The sequence below is a fragment of the Melanotaenia boesemani genome, chromosome 8 (assembly GCF_017639745.1).
Source record: "Melanotaenia boesemani isolate fMelBoe1 chromosome 8, fMelBoe1.pri, whole genome shotgun sequence".
Taxonomy (NCBI): domain Eukaryota; kingdom Metazoa; phylum Chordata; class Actinopteri; order Atheriniformes; family Melanotaeniidae; genus Melanotaenia; species Melanotaenia boesemani.
The window spans coordinates 4,553,554-4,573,289 of NC_055689.1; the positions used below are offsets into that span (position 1 = coordinate 4,553,554).

General features: G+C 39.3%; 1 pseudogene; it reads left to right on the forward strand.

Annotated features, from left to right (window-relative positions):
• Window positions 1–1,987: 1,987 nt before the first annotated feature.
• On the forward strand, window positions 1,988–15,632 carry LOC121644097 (annotated as a pseudogene).
• The last annotated feature ends 4,104 nt before the right edge of the window (window positions 15,633–19,736 follow it).

The window sequence follows — 19,736 nt, forward strand, 5'->3', positions numbered from 1 at the left end:
CCTTTCCTCTCTTGTCTTACCAAAGTGCTGTCTCTAAGCTACTCTCTCTGTACCCCTGTATGTACACCTGTGTCAAGACCACCAAATAGTATTTTCCTATCAAATAATCACCATACTCCGGCAAAACTTCCTGTTTCTCAGTCAGCGTTTCCCCTCTGCAGGCCTGAAAGGGTCACCTTCAGTTAATAGCCCACCCCCCCCACCCTTCTAGCCTGGGCCAGCTGTTTCCACTCCGTACATTTTTCTAATCAGGAGCTGGCCCTGCCGGTCTCCAACAGGCCCCAGTGCTGTTGTTGTATAGAGGTGGGACAGTCCAGCATCCACAAAAACACCCCCACCCCTTCATGTGAGCTAAACACACAGAAAGGTTATGGTGCATGTGTTGATGTATCAGCAGAGCAAAGTTTTGATTACCTTCAGGCGTGGTCGTGAGGGACACGCACACACTGAGGCACTGTAAGCTCTGAGAGAGACAGATGAGATTTCAAACACTGTCCTTGCAGTGTTTGTTGAAGACCATCTGTTTCTTCCTGCCCTGCTGCTTAGTTTGTCTCTATACTCCATCTCAGCTGACCGTTCCTGGTCCAAACACGCCGGTCACAACCAGCACCACTTCCTTTAGACAGCTGCTTATCTCCTAGAAAGAAACACACACACACACACACACACACACACACACACACACACACACACACACACACACACACACACACACACACACACATACACACACACACACACACACACACACACACACACACACACACACACACAAAACACAATAGTGGAAGTAAACAAAGTTGGAAAGAGAGGAAGAAACAAGATAGTCTAGTTTTTCTTTTTTTTTCTTTTCTTTTTTTTGTGGTTTTTGTATCTTAATTCCATAAATGTGTATCAAACAGTTACATATCTTCAATGCAAGACATAGAACAAGATAAAAACAAGAAAATAAGATAAGATAATTTAAGATTCAGCATAAAAATTAAATAAGTTGACCCCAAAATGGAAAAAAAACATGTTACAGCAGCTGGGTATCTGGTACAAACATCTTAACAAGAAAAGAAGAAAATCATCCACAATGTTTCAAACACGTGTTCCTTATACAGTGTTGATTTAGATAAATGTGTCTTTTTGGGATAAACTTGATGCTTCAAACATTTGTTTTATGCTCTGTAATGTCTTGTTAAGAGGCAATTTAAGTGATACAGGACTTCTTTTTTTTTTAGAGAGATTACTAAGAAAAACACCAAACATTGCTACTTGTTGAGTATTGTTTTATCTATTACAGATTTTTTTAGATCTGTAACAGAATTTTCAAGGAATAATTTGTTGCTAAGTAAAATCTGGACCCATCAAGGTCAAACCCATCAACAACCCATACCTCCCTGATGACATGATCAAGTCACATGAGAAGTTTATTGTAAATGTGACAATTACAGATCGATCACAAGTTTGGGTAAACATACTCAAAAAGTAAAAAAAAAAGAAGAAAAGAAACTTATGGTACCTCAAACCTGCAGATTTCATGTCAGAAAAATGTCCAGTTTATCTAAACCTTTTGGTTTTTGTCTTGTTTGTTGTATTGTTATTGCTTTAGCTGAAGTTGTTTTATTGCTAAACTGCTCAACCTTGTAGCTTCTGGGACACGTGGCTTCTTCTTTTTATACTCTGAATAAAGGGGATTTCAAGCAACAGTGTTTTAATTGATTAACTATTTATATCTATAGGACCCAAGTGGTAAATTAATAGTCAGCTTGGAGTGATATTACAGTTAAGGAAATGCTAATAAAAAGCACAATCACAAGAATGTGGAGAGATTTCATTATTATTATTATTGTTGTTGTTATTATTATTATTATTATTATTATTATTATTTAGCATGAATAAGTCTGTACAACCCAAGATTTATTTATTTATACCTGCTTCGATCACCGGGACAAAAAAGCGCGACTGGATCCTTTTTGGTCGCTTTCGCGTTCCGTCTATAATCTCAACAAAGCGAAGTTCTGTGCTCAGAAACTGAAATCACTGAACGTAAGTGCTTTCTGGACTGTTAGGACATTTTAATCACTGGGTAAGTATGGTTGTGTTGGATTGATTTAAACTCTAACGCCTTTTTTGTTTTGTAAAGACTTTACGTATTTTTTAAACATTAATTTGGGCACAGAGTGACTGGCTGCACTGATGTTTTCACAGCAGAGGACATGAATAAATTAATCAATCAATCAATCAATCAATCAATCTTTATTTATATAGCACTTTTCATACAAGAATGCAGCACAAAGTGACTCTTAATTAAGAGTTAAATTAAGACTCTTACAAATAACCAACGTTAATTAGTGGGTGAATAAAGCACGTTTACATGGCGGTGTTTAAATTGAACCTGTTTAACCTTCTGAATGTCGAACCTGACAGTTCGGCTGGTTAATAATCGACCAGCTCCCCCTCTGTCTCCTCATGACAGAGCTTTACTATTATATGTTGGGGTGGACGTGGGGACAGCCAGTCACTGGTCACCAAAGATGGTCTGTTGAGGAGCACTGCAGAGGAGCCCATCAGGATCTGGGAGCCCCAGTGTGGCCACTACGTCCAGTCCTCCGCTGAGATATGGCAGAAATGCTGCACAGTTGTCAAGGTAGGGTGAGCTCAGAGCAGTGCTGGGTCCACAACACATTTACTAGACCATGCATCTTCAATCCAGTCAGCTATTTAAGCTCAAATATCCCAAACATACCTTGTCAAGGCTAAACACTTCCATTACTGCCACTCTTCAGGATGGTTTGGCGAGCCCACAAGACAAAAGTTTCCCTACTGTAATATTTTTTAAACAACATAGGGCTCACCAAAAACTGAGTCCTGGTCTGGTTGGTCGCTACAACCCTGTCTCCAACGCCCAACATAGGTGGTCTTTGCTCTACCGAAGACTTGGTGGTTATTATTACCGATATAACAATTCATCAATCTTCACACTTTGGTGCCCACTAAAGACGGCAAACTCAGCATCCGCCTTGCATCCTGTCTCTTCTCTGAACTCTCTCCAGCCAGTAAAAGTCAGTCCAGTTTTGAGTCTAGTCTAATCTCTTGCTCTGTCCCTTGCTTTTTTTCTGATTATCTCTTCCTACAATAATGTCTTGCTTTTTTTTTTTTTGTGCTAAAATCAGCTATGGTGCCCGTTCGGGGCAACCAGTGAGCTAATACCCAGTACTGGCATGTGACACAGTGCCGTAAAGGCTAAATACTGCTATAAAGTGATGCTCGAGTCCAGGATAGCCTCAGGATGCTGCAATGCAACTGTGGCTCCAGGACTGTACATAGTAAATGTCAGGGCGCCATCAAAATGAGTCAAAAGCACAGAGTTTTAGAGCCAGAAACTTATGTAGTGCTATTTTAGGAAAGATTATGTTGAATTGTTTCCATTTGCTTTGTTCAACCAAAATTTTCGTTTTAGTAAATGTGGTGAGGAAAATGGTTTTGTCTAAAGGCATAAGTAGCTGCATGCTTTGTGATTTTTTTTAGCGTCTTCAGCAATCTTTTAGTCTTCTGTGCCCAGGAACCAACAGCTATTAGCTAACATAACGTTAGCTACTTGTTTATGTATTTATTTTACTTTTAAACAATAATTACAACCGTTTGTTCATTAATTTTAACTTAAACTATTTTACTTTACCATTAGTTAATATTTTAAAATATTCATCTATTTTTTTAACTTGTTATTAAATACTTTTATCTAATATTATTATTGTTAGTCTTTACTTTTGGCTAACAGTTTAACGTTCTTATTTTATGCTATTGTAATATTTTAACAATATGAATTGTACCTGATTAAAGTGCTTACACTATGTTACATTTGACCAGAGTTTTAACTGCCTTTATTGATTTTTAGCTGATGTGCTGCAGATATTAGCTCTATTTACTTTTAGCTTATTCCTTTGTCTGCTAATTAATTACTCTAAGCTGACATTAGCTTAATTTAATTTTAGCTTGTTGTTTGAGTTACTTATTACTTTTAGTTAACATTTAATGGATTTTTATCAACTTAGTACTAATTTCAACCCCCCCCCCCTCCCTTGTGCCAGTCAGCTGAGCAGTTTCTTCTCTTATCTTACCTGAAAATTTTGTCAATATCAGTTACATTCGTCTTTTACACACAAACATGTTGGTTTGAACCCTCCAGATGTTGAGCTTTTCTTTGACAAATTGCAAGAAAGGTAATGTGGTACTTTATTAATCCTTAAAGAGAAAAAAAAAACTGCTTCTCCACTGCGGGGTCAAAGGTCCGGGTCAGGATGGACCTGGTCCTGATTTATGTTGTTTCTAATCTAGCAAAGTGAACACAGAGATGAACAGCATATCGCATTAGAAGAATGCAGATCATATGCTGCTTTTGTAGAAACTATGGAAAATGTTTCTGGATCACCAGAACAGTGACAGCTCTTGGGTATATGTTTAGTTTTTAGTAATTCTGGCCTTGAATCTTGTCTTTGTATTCAGGTGACACAGAGACAAACGTGGTGATGTGGATGGACCATCGAGCTGCAGAACAAGCTGCTCGTATAACAAAGTCCTGAGCAGGGTAGGAGGGGTCATGTCACCAGAGATGCAACCCCCTAAGCTTCTCTGGTTAAAAGAGGTGAGAGGTGAGCAAGGTCACCACCCAACCACTGGTCTCTGTGTGTTTTACTGTTGCTCTTTGAACCAGTTTGTTTTTCAAGCCTTACCAAACAAACCAGCTAACATGTAGTCTGGTGGTGTTCAGTTTTTAGCTTCTTTTTTAGATTTCTGTTGTTTGGAGACATCTTATCAACAGATCCTTGAAAACGTAATTTTCATTAAACGCTTGCATGTATTACATTTTCTTCTCTTACTTCAGAATTTAAAGGAAAGCTTTTGGGACAAAGCCGCCCATTTTTTTGACCTACCAGACTTCTTGTCTTGGAAGGCAACAGGCTCATTAACAAGGTGGGTTTTGATGATGATTTTAACATGAATGTCGTGGATGATTTAATTATTTTTTTTTATTTTATTTACATACTGACGGTGACCTACAATGATAATGTGTTTGCTGACGTATTGTTGTGCTGTACTTTTGGAACATTTTCCTTGTATCAAATGTTTGTTTAAGGCTAAACCAGAGTAACAGAGCCAGTTCCAAGTAAAACATCTTTTATCATTAACAAAGTGTTTTTGATACCGTGACCTTCACAAGATGCTCTTAACTATTGTGTGCTTTCATATTGATCTAAAAACTAGTGTTGACGTCTACTACAGTACCTTTCTGCCATGCTGTGCCACAGGTCTTTATGCACTCTGGTATGTAAATGGACATACTGCCCTCCTGAAGGATGGGACTGCAGCTATTGGACTAGTATTGGACTGGAGGACCTTTTGAAAAACAACTTCTCCAAAATAGACAAGATGATAATGATAATAATAATAATAATAATAATAATAATAATAATAATAATAATAATAATAATATTATTATTATTATTATTATTATTATTATTATTATTGCAATCATCTTTTCAGTTTAGGCAAATTCACACAAACATAACTATTAATCTTATTGATCATTAGTTTCTCTTTCTCTTTTCTGTGCCACTCAGGCAGTGTGCCGTGCTCACTAGGAAGTCCGTTGGGCGACGGTCTGACTCCGGAGGCTGCAGCAGATTTGGGTTTGAACCCAGGAACAGCAGTTGGTGCTTCTCTCATCGATGCTCACGCTGGAGGCTTAGGTATCGCAGTGAATGAAGTGAAAGTTAAAAGTCTTGTCATGAATAAGTTCACGTCTGCTAGTTAAAACATTGCCTAATATGCAAATTCCACACTGCTGTCAGTTTGCTCAGATGATAGATAGATAGATAGATAGATAGATACTTTATTGATCCCGAGGGAAATTCAAGCATCCAGTAGCATATACATACATTAAAGGTTAGTACTTGACATTAGGGGTTAGTACTTAAGCATAACTAGACTAATTTAAAATTAAATAGAGGCAACGGTAGATAAAGAAGACCATTATTATGGTCTATGTACATATATACTGTACAGGTGATCAAGTATGTACATATGTTGACGGTGGTAGCCAAACAAGGTGCATGAGTGAAAAAGTGCAGGATGTGCAAAAACTGCTGAGACAGTGTTAACAGAATGGGATAAGAGCAAATGTGCTTCCAAATGAGAAAAAGGCACATGTCCATAAAAACTATTCAGACTATGGTTGTGGTTGTGACCCCTGCGCCCTCAGCGAGATGTTGTACAGCCGGATGGCCCGGGGTACGAAAGAGTTTTTGAGTCTGTTGGTGGAGCAGGTCAGGGACAGTAGTCTGGGGCTGAACACACTCCTCTGCCTGCTCAGAGTTCTATGCAGAGGGTGAGAGGAGGAGTCCAGGATGGTCAGGATCTTGTCCAAGGTCCTTTTTTCTGCCACTGAGACCAAAGAGTCCAGCTCTGTGCCCACCACAGATCCTGCCCTTCGGATCACTCTATCCAGCCGTGCTGCGTCCCTTTTCTTTATGCTGCCTCCCCAACACACCACAGCATAGAAAAGGACACTGGCCACCACAGTCTGGTAGAACATCAGCAGCAGTTTCTTGCAGATGTTGAAGGACCTCAGCCTCCTTAGAAAGTACAGACGGCTCTGTCCTTTCTTGTGGATGGCGTTGATGGTCTCTGACCAGTCCAGTCTGTCATCAAGCTGCAGTCCCAGATACTTATATGAACTGACCGACTCCACCTCCACACCCTCTATGGAGACGGGCGTCAGGTCTGATCTGTTCCTCCTGAAGTCCACCACCAGCTCCTTGGTTTTGGAAGTGTTCAGCTTCAGGTGGTTCGCCCTGCACCAGCCAACAAAGTCTTCCACCAGATGATGGCACAGAAAGATTAATTAAATCAGCAAAGGATATTTTAGGTCCTTGAAGGTTAAAAAAAAAGGAAAAAATGAATGTTCTAATAGAGCATAAAAATGCCAAACTACTACTTCTCCGCTTACCCTGAAATTTTGAATATCTCGAATGGCAGAGCACAGATATGAAGGAGTCATATTTGGTTATTTACTGGATTACGAAAGATAGGAAATAGGTTCAGACCAGTTTGTGTTTGTGATTCTGCTTTTTATTTATTTATTTATTTATTTTTTGAAGCCACAAAAAGATGCATTAAATATGCAAAGTTTATATTTGAGCTTCTGGCTGGTAAAAAAACGGTGCATATTCAAAGAGACCATAAACATGCCACTTAAAAATTGAGCCGTTCAAAAGACTGGCTCATTCTTACAATATCCTAGAAAATATCACAATATATAAGAATGACAAACAATCAAAATATGTACCTATATAAACTCTACTATACAAGATTAAAAAAATGATAGGAAAATATAGATAAAAAAGGATAAAGCTGAGCAGTCAGTGCAAATTCTAGTAAATGTTTTGGATAGAACTCATAATATTTGTTTCCGAACAATTCTCTCTGTCCATAGATGCTTGACATGAATGGAGCGTGTTGGACATCAGACTTCTATGATGTCACAAATGTGATGAAGGCAGTGTGGAAAATCTGTATATAAAAAGAATGGCTCACAATTTAACGGCTCACAGCTGTGACTCGGTTCCCATTGTTCATTTAAAAGAGCCGTTCAAAAGAATCGATTCGTTCATGAAGTCACATCTCTAGCTGTTTGTAGCTGCAGACGTAGCTACAGCCAGGCAGCACTGCAGGGGTGGTCAGAGCGGAGCTTGAAGGCAGGTACGTTTGTCAGATTAAGAATGACTTAACTTCGTTTGCCACGTTTCATGATGGTGACTCGTGCTTCATGTCGGTCATGCTTTCCATTTATGTTGCATTGCTAAGGTTGTGCTAACCTAGCTTAAGTTACTCCCAGTCTGTTTATGTTAGCAATAACATTGCTGTGATTATGCCAACCTAGGATAGCGTTAGCTAACAACTTAAAATTCCAGTAAGTCACTACAGAAATAACGGAAGGATAGAAAATATTTAAGAGAACAGAACAACCATCGGTTGCGTGTTGAGATGCATTTAAGGAGGAGCGATGTGAACGGAGAGAGGAGGAAAAGTTAAAATGATGAACATTACTCTCTGTCTTCAGCAACTGTTATGATGTCCTGTCACTCCTAGTTTTACTTTGTCAGAAAACACTACTCAGGCTGTAACAGCAACTCACTCTGTGTGGTGTTGTGGAGTAACGTAAATGTCAGATTATTTGTGACCATTATATGTTTAAAATACAACTCTGGTTCATACGGTTCATATGAGTCACGACTTCATTGCAAAGAAAATAATGGAGTAGAGAAAATGTGATTTAACATTAAAGGGCATCAGAGGGCTGCAAAAATAGTGTTTTGCCGGTAACGTCACTCATCATATTGCTTATATAAAGCATGCATTTATAGTCAAAATCTAAAGATAAATTTATTAGTACCACTGGAAGTTACATTACCGTTCAAAAGTTTGGGGTCACTTTGCCCTGGGATTCAATAGGGAAGTGACCCCAAACTTTTGAACGGTAGTGCATATTAACGCATGTTCCATAGAAAAATTCACAATGAAAATTAAAATAAAATAAAGTTATTTTATTCCTATTTTTTTAATTAATCAACCGATTAATCGGTTATCAATTTTTTTTTTTTCTGCCAAATATCGGCATCGGCCCCAAAAAATCCATATCGGTTGGGCTCTAGTTTTAACCCTGTAACACTCAACATATCATATTTGCAACAAGACCTCTGCACCATCTACATAATCTAAATGTTTCTATGGACGCATTCACACCGGCCCTTTATGTTTGAATCCTAGTCTGTTTGCTCAGAAAGTCCCCTTTGATTGGAGAATTGTGAAAGCAGATGTGGTCCAGCTAAAAATGCAGGTCTTGAGCCACTTTAAGTTGACCAAATACAGGAAGTGGACTACAAAGCCAAGTGCATTGTGGGTTCAGTGCATGGCATTGTGGGTAAACTACCAAAACGTACATGCGTGTGGGACAATAGACAGCTCTGGATGGGTGAAATGGCTCGTCGTGGGACGTATATGAATTCGGTAAAAGTTCTGATTAAAAATATGGTCACCCCAAGAAAGCTAGGATCTGATGTAGCTCCATATTTTGCTGTTATGTGATAGAAACTGAAGTTGTTCTGTATTAATCAGTACATTAATTTTCCTTTTTGTTGTGCATCTCCTCTTCTCCTTTAGTAATATCTGAATATCCGCCTCTGGTGGGGACTGGGATACGTTATTTGAAAGGTCTGATTCATTTGGGTAGTACAGCGTGATCCAAACGTCCTGAAGAATGTTGCGTCCCCAAACTGAACCAAGTCCCCAATCGTACCAAGTCTAGCCAACTATCCTGGTGTGGATGCACCCTTAAAACCCTACTTTATACATTTTGGCACGTTTTCTGTCCCATAGTGGATTTCTTAATGTTCTGTAATTAAAATGGTTGTTAACAGATCTTTTTTTTAAAATGACAATGAAGAAGAAACTGAGAAATTGTCACTGTCACAATAAGCAAAACATCACATATGTTTTATTTAATGAGGCAGCTAGAAGAAGGGAAAAAAGGGAGAGGACGGCAGCCGTGGAGCTCTCTCTAGCTCTGACATCCCAACCATCTGGTTTTATTCTGTGAGGTAAACTGCTCATGAACTCTGCTCTCTGACCTGTGGCTGGAACCTCTGCCAATCATACATTGTTGTGTCAGTCAGAGGTTAAAACGCTCCGCACTATTAGTTATAGTCCATGTCTCAGTGATGCATGTCCCTGGCCTCTGCATTTTGACCAGCTTTCCATCTTAAACTCAAACCAGCTTGACAAACATTGTTCCAGCAGTTAGTGTCACTGCTAAATCCAACACGAAGGTTAAAAAATTACTTCAAAAGTTTCTGACCTACAAATCATTTCAATTATTTCCTGATGGGGTTCTGCAGTTTGGAAGCTTTCAGTTTGTTTTTTTGCAAATAAAAAATAAAATAAAAAAAGTTTTCCTCTGCAGAAGGTAAAATCAGTGTCCTTCTTCCAGGTGTGATAGGAGCTGATGTGAAAGGCTTCAGACTGTGAGCATCAACCAATCACGTCGCGCATGGCGATGATCTGCGGGACGTCATCTTGCCACATGGCGGTCAGTGGTTTTATAGCTGCCACTCACTTGATTTGTGACCTTTAGAGAAACATTTTTTAAATTAGAAACAGCATTTCAGTGACATGTAGACTCTGTACACGGATCAGCCACAATATTAAAACCACTGACTGGTGAAGGGAATCATCTAGTTACAGTGCAGCATCCTGCTGGGAACTCATTCATCCCAGAATACACATGGACATTTCTTTGACAGTTGCTATCCACCTAAACATTTTATTCCATATAGCAACAGCACACCCCACAGTAGCAGCAGCTCCTTGCGGAAAAGCTGCAAAAACCTGCTTAGTTAGGAACCAAAGAACCCAGAACTTAAAGGTGCCGGTGCCACATTTATCAAAATCAAAGGTTAATGTCAGAAGAATTTAACATATTAAAAATAAGGTTTCTATTGGTATCTAAACACTTCACTAAAATAACTGTTTTTATTCTCTTAGAATGAACCATTTATATCTACTTGCCATGGGTCCACAGACGTGGCAGCTGTTGTATTTGTGCCACTATTTTGACTACGGTGTCTCTGAATGGACAAACAACTCTACCTGTGCCGTGAGAACTCTGACCTTTAAAACTGTAGTACCAGCTTTGTTAGATAGATGCTGGAGCACCGTTAGGGATCAGTAATACCTTAAAAGTCCCATAGAAAAAGTCACAGATGTCAGTAATCCTTACACACTGTACCTTGTAAAGAGACTACAGCTGTTCAGTTTTTTGACTTTTGGATTTCCCCTGAGGTCTATGGGGGTATTTTCCTATCTTTAATCAAGAGCGTAACTTTTTGCTTTGAGAGCAAGATTTTTGGTTTTCACGCTCAAATATAATCTTGCTTTCTCTCAGAACTCTAATCTCACACTCAGAAAGTCCCCTCTTGCTTTCAAGTATTTGTTCAAATATTAATCTTCCTTTCAAAACTCTGCGCTCAGACTTGGTCTCTTTCCCTCACAGTCAGACACTTTCTCTACTCTCTCAAAACTTCTGCTCTTGGATATTTTTCCTCTCTCTTGGGTTGCTGAAAAAGCTGTCTGTCTAACCTCCTCCAGCCAATAGAATACGAGATAAATCGAGAAACTAGTCCTCACCTTCTTCAGGGTGTGCTTTTTTTTAACTTCACACAATACTTTATACAGTGCCTCTGAACTGGTAACAGTTTTCTTTTCTTTTCGTTTTTTTCTTTTTTTTTTTTTTCTTTTTGCATATTATAATAATTTTATGTATTTCCACTTTACTTTTAAAGTAGACACTAATTTGTCAGTAATATAACTCACTGGGACTCTAGTAGAGCCATGCAATTGGCTACTGCCTCAACTAAGATGACTTTGTGAAAGCACATAAAGTAGTGGTTGGCAACGGACGGCCTGCAGGCTGCCAAAAATATCTAGTCCACCAGATTACACTGATTAAATAAAAAAAAAAAAAAAAAAAAGAGAAGAAAAAAAAGAAAGATATAAAGTTAACGTACCTGCACTCTAATCCCGGATTAGTTGCGCTTACTAGAAATTTTCGTGGAAACCTGTTACCTCAAATCATTCTAGTTTTTACAAATGCTGAAACAAGTCAAGTTGTATCAACACGGGCAACAACTAGAATTTACTTAAACCTATTAGTTCACTTATCTAAATTTCTTTAATGCCTGGAGTTTGAACTAATTCTCTAACATTTTACTCATACTGCTTAGTTATTTCATTGACTTTGACATACATCTAATAATAAATTGGAGATTCAACTTACAGGTCCAAAACTGCAATCAGCAGTGCTGAACAGATGACAATGGGTTGTTTCAATAATTATAATTTTTTACTCATTAAACCACGTATAAACCTAGTTGCTGGTAGTGGGTTTCTTTTCCTGTATTGTCCTTTTCATTCATGGTGCCAAGTTTAAAATTCAAAGAGGGCAGAACTTTATAACATTGTCTAATTGTTAACATTACACAGGAATTAAAGCACATAACACACAGCACAGCAATTAAAAAAGGGCTAAATTTCAGCTGATTTTGCGTTTCCCATGAGCCTTTGCTCATGCATATATATGCTCATGCATATATAGATCAATAAAGACTCTTAAAAAAGAAGAGTTTGAACTAGAATGGCTGTACATAATTCAGTTAGCTTGTCAAAGTTAATCTTTTTATTCCAAAACTTCTGTAGTCCCAATAATATGGAATCATATGTGCTATTTTACAAAATGTGTCAGTTTTCCAAATCAGAGCCACAGATTTGTGTTTTTAATTTGATCAAAGACAACGTTTTGCTTTGATGAAGAGGCATTCTGTGGTAAAAGCTATTTAGCTTTTTTTTTTTTTTGCTTGCTGTGTGTAACTATGGAAGTGTTTCACGTTTTCCCATAAGCTTAGTCAGAGCCCACCAGCAGGAGATGATGAGCAGATGATGCATGTTTCGGCACGCTTGAGATGTTTGTCATCACCATCTCTGACAGGAGCTGCACTTTTCTTGCCCAACACATGAAGCGTGTTGCTTATCAAGCTGTCTGCAGTTTGTCTGCAGAGACACCTGCAAACTGGGAGTGGTGGGAAGAAGGCAGAGTTTGGTTTGTGGTCTAGATGATGCTTCCTGTAATTGCACAATGGTGTCAAAAATGGAAAAAATGTGGGTGTAGGAGTGAATGTTGTGGAAGATTATCTTACATCTAAACAGCGCGTGGCTGCAAATGTGTTTTGACCAAATTGTAGTTCAGATATTCATTTCATACATAGTTAATTTACATGTCCTTTGTCTTACTCGGTACCAAGCAGATGGTTTTAAAGTTGTGGCTGATCAGTGTGGTCAGGTATGCTAATGTTACGTGTATTATAGTGGAAATGGTGCATTCAACACTTTCGACACAGTATCCCTCCATGACTGATACAGGACTTCCTGTGTACCAGTTCCAGCCATTTACCCTTCCAGCGATTTCCTGATGCTTTTTAAGTCCTGATACTTACGATGATGTGGTGCTGATGTTCCTGAAACCTATGCTAAAGTACAACTTCACAAAATGCTCCACGGCTCTTACTTTAACAACATTCCACTTCTAAAATAACTAATTAAAATATTACAACTTTATTCTCGTAAAATTCCGACTTAATTCTTGTAATATCACAAGTTTTATCTTAAAAAGTTCTTACTTTTTTCTTGTAATATTACGCCATTTTTCTCATTTATTCTCATTATAATCTGACTTTATACTCAAAGTCTGCGAAAATTAGTTTTTCTTAGTGTGGCCCTAATACGTGAGAAAATAAGTCAAATGTTTCCTGTTTTATTCCCATGTGATCAGATCAGTGAGCAGCCTCTTTTTGTTCCCGGAGTGTGGGGACCCCACCTGGCCGCCATGGTGCCCGGCATGTGGCTCAACGAGGGAGGACAGAGTGCCACAGGAAGGCTGGTCAGTCCATTCAAAGATTGTCAACTGTCATCGTGTACTTAGACACATAAGCACACGAAGCCACGACAGTCTCGTTCATAACTCAGTTAACTGAATTATCAGCAGTTACAGCCTCACAAACCTTCATGTCATCACTCATCAGCCGTGTCACCTGTTCTCAGCTGTGATGTATCACTCTTTCCTGCAGATTGAACACGTAGTGAAGGGTCACGCTGCGTACACCCAGCTCCAGGAACAGGCTCACCAGAGGTCAGATGATGCATGTAGCATTCCCAGAAATGCTTCATCACAGCTGTCATCCTCATCAGTTGGCTGCATGAGGTGTACATGAATAGATTAGTAGTGCAGTAGAGTTTGGCTGTTTATGTACAATTTAATTGCTTGAATCTCTTAATATTTGCATCGAAATGCAAAATATTTTTCTTTCTATGACAAGTCAGTGATTTTACCATGTTCTGATTTTTATTTGGCCTTTCTAGTGTTTCCTTTACAGGTGAGAACATCTACAGCTACCTGAACAGCCACTTGAGCTTGACGGCGAACTCTGGTTCTGCTGTTGATCTGCTGGGATCCAGTCTGCATGTTTGGCCGGACTTCCATGGAAACAGGTCGGCACTCGCTGACTGGAAGTCGGATCCGAATTATGTCACATCCCAGCTAAAAAAGTTCTTGTTGATAAAGTTGGAAAATTCGCAAAAACAAAATGTATGCTGCCAGGAAACTCTTAGTTTTATTCGTGCCGTCTCTTTACACTGTTTATTGAACCAGTATGTGGACTTCACTTAAGAAACATTGTGAATGTGTTTTATTGTATGAAACGTAGAGCAGTTGTTTTGATGTAGTTTCCCACCTGTGCAGCTTGTTTTTGTTTAGTGTAGATAAAGTTTATACACTAAACAAAAACAATGTTTATGTACTAAACAAAACAGTTACCAGCCAACACTGGTCCCATCATTTTAATCTTCGCTAGTTCAGGACGTGTGAACCGGTCGAGGCAGATGGCCGCCCTTCCTGAGCCGGGTTCAGCCTCAGGTTTTTCCTTCCTGTTAAAGGGGAGTTTTATCCTTTCTGCTGTCGCACGCCACCACGTGCTTACTCAGGATGTGGGACTGAATCAAAGTCAAGATTCAATGCAGTGTTTATTTTTCTTAGCTAGTCTATTAATGGTTATGAGTTGGTTTGTATGGATACTGATTGGATCACAATGAATTGGCTCAAATTGATGCGTCTGTAAAGTGCCCTGAGAAGGCTTTGTTGTAAATTGGTGATATAAAAATAAAGCGGAATTATAATTGATTTTTTCCCTCTAATTTGCACCAAATATTCTTTAAAACACTCAAAAACCAAATTAAACAAGCATTTTTAGGTTTTCTGTGCAATCTTTTTACATGCCCAGCAATTCCATAAATTTTTAACATGTATTTATTTATTTTTTATTCTTTTTTTATTTCATTCTTTTTTTCTTTCCTTTATGCATTTACTTACTTATTTATTGATTTAACATTTCTATTCACATTTATTTATCTATTTATTTAAATCAAACCTGGTTGACTGACTACATGATTTAGTTTCTTTTTGAGATGTAGTTGATTTCTTTTATGCCAGAAATATTCATACTTGATACACAAGCCACCTATCAGGAAACCACAGGTCTGAAAAGGAAGTCGAGGCGTGAAATGATGGTTAATGCTGACCAATCAGAGCAGGCTGAATTATTACAGGAGAAAAATGGCCTTCCTGTCTTTGGTTTACATAAAGTGACAATAATTCTTCATTACTTGTTGTATGGGAACTTCAAGTATTAAATGTTATTTTAAAGTTAACATGTTTGTTAATGAAAGCTAATAAATGCTTGATTGGATGTCAATGTTTCTGGATATATACCACCCACCAGGATGCTGCGCAGCATTTCATGATGAGTTTAGTGAAATGCTGGCTTTAATCTGTGTAGACTTTGACTGTGTATTTATTATTGGTGATTTTAACATCTATGTAGGCACCCCTCAGGATATGGGGACTAAAGACCTGAGTAACAGTCTGGACAACTTTGGGCTGACTCAGCACATAAGACACTAAAGGACACACTCTAGATTTACTGATTTTGAAGGGTTTGGACTTTACCATGGTTACTGTGTGCGATGTGGGCCTGTCTGATTAGTACTGTGTTTTCTTTGTGTCTCAATGGAGGTGATCACAAAATGGTGTATAACTGAAAATACGAGTGGGATGTTTGACAAGGTCTTCTCTTTAATACCTGCCCTATCAGGGGTTCAGCTAATGAATTTGTTGCTAGTTTTAATGCTAAAATGTTAAATATTACAGATGCTATTGCTCCTATTAAGGTGAAGGTTGTATCTGGAAGGAAAAAGTCTCCATGGAGAAATTCCACACTGGTGAAAAATTTAAAAAGAGTGTTGGAAAGCCGGCCGCAGATGGAGAAAAACAAATCTACATGTTCATTATGACATGTATAAGGAGAAAATTCACTCTTATAATCTACAACTGAAGAATGCAAGGGAGTCCTATTTCTCTGACATTTTTAGCAAAAACTATCATAATGCTCGAGCCTTATTCGCTGCTGTCAACAGGTTAACAAACCCTCCAGTGTCAGTAGCACCTGAACTTTATTCCACCAAGGCTGCAATGAGTTTGCCAAATTCTTCACAGAAAAAAATCTAGAATATCAGACAAGCAGTTTGTTCATCAACAGCAGGTTCAACAGACATACTGTGTCCATTGAAAACCAGTTTAAGCACCATGACACAGTTTATTCCCATTAACAGCAAAGATCTGCAGGAAATCTTACGTCAGCTGAACTCCTGTTGCTGTTTGGACATCCTGCCCGCAGGTTTCTTCAAAAAGGTCTCAAAGACTGGATCCAGATCTGTTACAGATTGTTAACTTATCTTAAATTTCTGACATCTTCTCAGCTCAACTTTTAAAAACAGCTGTAATCAAACCTCTGCTAAAAAGGGACAATCTAGACACAAATGAGCAACTACAGGCCGATCTCAAATCTTCCTTTTCTAAGTAAGATAATTGGAAATGACGTTTTTCATCAACTAAATGAATTATTAAAACAACTGCTACGATGTTTTCCTGTCAGGTTTTAGACAGCACCACAGCACTGAGATGCTCTGACCAAAGTCATTAATGACATATGTTTGAATACAGAAGATGGAAAAATGTCAGTCTCAGTCTTACAGGACCTCAGTGCTGCATTTGATATAGTTGACCACAATATATTGCTTAAACGACTGGAGAACTGGGTGGGCCTCTCTGGTACTGCACTACACTGGTTTAAATCTTATTTAGAGAATAGAAAGTACCTTGTGTCAATAGGTAACGTTACATCAAACAGACAAGAATTACATGTGGAGTTCCCCAAGGTTCCATCCTGGGGCCTCTTCTGTTTAACATCTACATGCTCCAACTGGCACAGGTTATAAATAACAATAAAACTAGTTACTGTAGCTATGCAGTTGACACACAGATATATATTACAGTGTCACCAGGAGACAAAGGCCCCATAAAGGCTCTTGGTAAATGCATCGAAGAGATTAATGACTGGATGTGCCTAAACTTTCTCTAGTAAAACAAAAACAAAACTCAGGTGATTGTATTTAGAGCCAAAGAGAAACGATTAAAGGTCACCACAGAGCTTCAGTCTATACACCTAAAAACCACCAACCAGGCCAGAAATCTGGGTGTACTGATGGACTCAGACCTTAACTTTTAGGAACACATTAAGGAAATCACAAAATCAGCCTACTATCACCTTAAGAATATATCAAGGGTAAAAGATCTGATGTGTCAGCAGGACCTGGAAAAACTAGTCCAGCTTTCATCTTTAGTTGGTTTGATTATTGTAACAGTGTTTTTACAGGTTCTACCTAAAACATCAGTCAGACACCTGCATCTGATCCAGAACTCTGCTGCTCGAGTCCTCACTAAGACCCAGAAAGTGGACCACATCAGTCCAGCTCTGAGGTCTTTACACTGGCTGCCTGTTCGTCAGAGGATAGACTTGAAAGTTCTGCTGCTGGTCTATAAAGCTCTGAATGGTTTAGGACCAAAATACTTCAGTGACCTCTTGATCCATGTATGAACCTACCAGAACCCTCAGGTCATCTGGTTCCAGTGTCTTATCAGTTCCCAGACTCAGAACCAGACATGGAGAAGCTGCATTCAGCTTCTATGCCCCACATGTCTGGAACAAACTCCCAGAAAACTCCGATCAGCTGAAACACTCAATTTATTTAAATCCAAGTTAAAGACCCACCTGTTCTTTGCTGCATTTTAATAGTTTTTATTTAGAAGTCCAGATCTGCAGCTGGTTCTTTTACACTGAAATCTTAACTTTATTTCTTTATCTGAGTTTTTTCTTTCTGTTTTTATGTAATCAATTTTATCTTTTTTAATCTTTGTTTTTCTAATACACTTGTATTTTTTTCCTGCACCTTGCTGTAATGTTTAAAGGACATAAAGGACAGCGGTTGTGATCATTCAGGAGGGAGAAGCTGTTTGGCTCAGACTGTTTCCCCCTCAGCTTGTCGGTTTAGTGGTGGCTTGGTGACTGTGTGTGCATTCTGTGGCCTAGTGGTGGCAAATATTGTATAGTTTAGTGAGTGGTTTCAGCAGAGTTAAACCTGACTGTTTATTAGAATAAGGTTAGCATGTGTTGGGATAGGATAGTGTAAATTGCTTTGGGTTTAGAAAACCTGTTTTAAGTTTATTGAAACTGCTGCTTTTGTATGGATATTGTGAGTAAGACGCCGATTCAATTCCCTGCAGTTTCTTTTGTTTTGTCTGGTGGGACTTTCCTTTGTTATAATTGCCTGGGTTTTATTTCTTTCAGCAGTTTCGCTAACCCCAACACTGGTTTGTGTTTGCCACCTGTTCCATTGTTATTTTTGTTCACAACAATAAAACCTCTTTTACCACACCCGTTTGTTGCGCCCTTCTTACCCCTAGACAAGGACGTGACAAAGTGGGGGCTCGTCCGGGAGTTTTTATTATTCCCGTGAGATTTTGTGATTGTGTAGACTTGCATAAGGTTTGTTGTTCTGGACGGAAATCAAGATGGTCACGTCCTTTGAATTAGACCGCTTTCTTTCGGGTCCTTCCAGTGAGGATCTTGACTGCTGCCGCAAGGCGGATCTAATGTCTATTGCGAGTCACTATTCTCTTGTGGTCCCGAAACAGGCTACCAAGAGCCAACTGAAGGCTCAGTTGGTCGAGCAGTTATGGGTATTTAAGTTGCCTCCTGAGGCCGCAGCTGTGTGTGAGGGTGCTCTAGTTAGGAGCGACCCAGATGACGGAGAGGTGAATCCTCCTCCTCAAACTCCCAGCACGGAAACGGCTGAGGAGGGAGCAGGGGCTGAGGGTCAGGTGAGGACACCTGTCATGCTTCCCTGGTATGACCCGCCTTCCTTGGTCAGTCTGGAAGCCCGTGGTGAAGCTTGGTTGAAGTTACGCTTGGCTCGATTAGAGTTGGATGCCCGAGAAAAGGCCCAGGCTCGCCAGGCGGAAATGGAGTTTGAATTGAGAAAGATGGAAATTAAAGCTGACAAAGCTGTCAGGCTGCGCAGGCTGGAGCTGAAGGCCCAGGCTCTGCCCCCGGCACAGGCACTGCCCCCGCCGGTTGTTACTCCAGTGGCTGTTTCTGCCAATTCGACCACCTTTGACGTGAGTAAATGCATCTCCTTGGTGCAGAGATATGGTGGTAGACTTGTACTTTGTGGCATTTGAACACATTGCCGGTGCGCTGAAGTGGCCGTGTGATGTATGGCCCTTGTTGTTGCAATGTAAGCTCACTGGAAAAGCCCAAGAAGTGGTTGCGGCTTTGCCGTTAAAGGATAGTTTGAACTATAAAACTATCAAAGCCACCATTCTGAAGCCTTATGACTTGATCCCTGAAGCTTATCGACAAAAATTCCACCAGTAGAGATAGTCTGTTGGTCAAACATACGTTGAGTTTGCTCAAGAAAAAAGTAATTTGTTCGATAAGTGGTGTACAGCTTTACAAGCTGGGGATTTTGATTCTTTAAGGGAACTTGTGTTGTTAGAAGAATTTAAGAAATGTCTGCCTGAGAGCATTGTGCTATATTTAAATGAACAAAAAGTTGTGTCACTCTCTTCTGCCGCATTACTGGCGGATGAATATGCGCTGACACAGAAGTTGTCACCGCCTATTCGTGGG